Source organism: Triticum aestivum, unplaced genomic scaffold, assembly GCF_018294505.1.
Source record: "Triticum aestivum cultivar Chinese Spring unplaced genomic scaffold, IWGSC CS RefSeq v2.1 scaffold28948, whole genome shotgun sequence".
Classification (NCBI taxonomy): Eukaryota; Viridiplantae; Streptophyta; class Magnoliopsida; order Poales; family Poaceae; genus Triticum; species Triticum aestivum.
Genome location: NW_025277404.1, coordinates 1 through 1,268, shown reverse-complemented (window position 1 = coordinate 1,268; position 1,268 = coordinate 1). Strand labels below are relative to the sequence as shown.

The 1,268-nt window shown below is 49.0% G+C and overlaps 2 non-coding genes and 1 pseudogene across 2 annotated transcripts; all 3 read right to left on the bottom strand.

Moving 5' to 3' along the window:
• Window positions 1–49: 49 nt before the first annotated feature.
• LOC123178376 (5S ribosomal RNA) lies at window positions 50–168 on the bottom strand. Its single transcript, XR_006489526.1, has one exon. It is a non-coding gene; the product is annotated as a 5S ribosomal RNA (ribosomal RNA).
• Window positions 169–525: 357 nt separating this feature from the next.
• LOC123178377 (5S ribosomal RNA) lies at window positions 526–644 on the bottom strand. Its single transcript, XR_006489527.1, has one exon. It is a non-coding gene; the product is annotated as a 5S ribosomal RNA (ribosomal RNA).
• Window positions 645–1,011: 367 nt separating this feature from the next.
• Window positions 1,012–1,160, bottom strand: LOC123178378 (uncharacterized; annotated as a pseudogene).
• Between the last annotated feature and the right edge of the window lie 108 nt (window positions 1,161–1,268).

Genomic DNA, 1,268 nt, shown 5'->3' with positions numbered 1-1,268 from the left:
CGCGCACGTGCGACATGTTTGTCACAAGGCGCAAAAAATAATTATAAAAGGAATGCAACACGAGGACTTCCCAGGAGGTCACCCATCCTAGTACTACTCTCGCCCAAGCACGCTTAACTTCGGAGTTCTGATGGGATCCGGTGCTTTAGTGCTGGTATGATCGCATCCAACATGTTTCCCCGTCTTCGTCCCTTATGCTTGCCACTCCCAGGTCCGCTCCAAAGACGATTCTACATTCTCACTACCATTACAACCGTTCCCTAACAATGGATAATGTCCTATACTACTTACTCTCCCGCTCAATCACGGAGACGAATTTTCCACGGTTTCCACCCCTCCCTCCATACCGCAGCAACACGAGTTTTTTCCACCCCTTTCAGAACGCGCTCTTCGCGCCACAAAGCCGCGCGAGCAATGAGCATCGAGCTTAAACATATCGCAAACGTCAAACATAATATAACGGGATTACTATATATCGCGCACGTGCGACATGTTTGTCACAAGGCGCAAAAAATAATTATAAAAGGAATGCAACACGAGGACTTCCCAGGAGGTCACCCATCCTAGTACTACTCTCGCCCAAGCATGCTTAACTTCGGAGTTCTGATGGGATCCGGTGCTTTAGTGCTGGTATGATCGCATCCAACATGTTTCCCCGTCTTCGTCCCTTATGCTTGCCACTCCCAGGTCCGCTCCAAAGACGATTCTACATTCTCACTACCATTACAACCGTTCCCTAACAATGGATAATGTCCTATACTACTTACTCTCCCGCTCAATCACGGAGACGAGTTTTCCACGGTTTCCACCCCTCCCTCCATACCGCAGCAACACGAGTTTTTCCCACCCCTTTCAGAACGCGCTCTTCGCGCCACAAAGCCGCCCCAAGACGCGCGAGCAATGAGCATCGAGCTTAAACATATCGCAAACGTCAAACATAATATAACGGGATTAATATATATCGCGCACGTGCGACATGTTTGTCACAAGGCGCAAAAAATAATTATAAAAGGAATGCAACACGAGGACTTCCCAGGAGGTCACCCATCCTAGTACTACTTCCCAGGAGGTCACCCATCCTAGTACTACTCTCGCCCAAGCACGCTTAACTTCGGAGTTCTGATGGGATCCGGTGCTTTAGTGCTGGTATGATCGCATCCGACATGTTTCCCCGTCTTCGTCCCTTATGCTTGCCACTCCCAGGTCCGCTCCAAAGACGATTCTACATTCTCACTACCATTACAACCGTTCCCTAACAATGGATAATG